This window comes from Cynara cardunculus, unplaced genomic scaffold (genome assembly GCF_001531365.2).
Source record: "Cynara cardunculus var. scolymus isolate 2C unplaced genomic scaffold, CcrdV1 Un_Scaffold_5374, whole genome shotgun sequence".
Classification (NCBI taxonomy): Eukaryota; Viridiplantae; Streptophyta; class Magnoliopsida; order Asterales; family Asteraceae; genus Cynara; species Cynara cardunculus.
The window spans coordinates 7,932-8,615 of record NW_020202378.1 but is presented as its reverse complement, the minus strand read 5'-3'; positions in this window follow the sequence as shown (position 1 = coordinate 8,615).

The following is a 684-nucleotide window of genomic DNA, read 5'->3' as shown; positions in this document are numbered from 1 at the left end:
TCAAACAATTTTAATAAGTTATTAGAAGGGTAGTTGTGCAATGCAACGAGATATATCTCGATTTTAATGTTTTATTTTATTTATTGTCTCTGTCGATGTTATAGTACGATTTTATGTGTTATCAAGAAAACAATAATGATTTTATTTTTGAATAAAATGTAAATTTGAATATATCATCAAAATTAAATATATATATATATATATATATATACTATACTATATTATAAAGCATTTGGTTAAAACTCTTAAAAACTCTTAAAACTCTTAAAAACAACCTCTATTACTTTAGGTACAACCCACTAATGCATACTATCCCTAACTAACCCCCGCCGCGTATCCCTAAACCCAATCCCATTTTTATCGCCAACCCGTATACCACCGACGATCCCAATCCCATTTTTATCGCCAATCCGTGTACCACCGACGATCTCCATCCTTAGGTTTCGTCCCATCAATCTCCTTCCCCGTACTGTGTTCTTTCTCTCCCTCTCTTCGCTCTCTCTTGACATGTTTTCTTCCTCCCTCCCCCATCATTGCTCCGACCCTAATTCGTACCACTCCGAACTCGATATTCAACCTGATTTGTTTCTTGTTTTGGTTATTGGGTTTGGTTATCGACTTTGTTTTTTGGTTACCGTTTCAATTTTGTTGGTTAACTGCCACATCAGAACCAGTATGATTAAA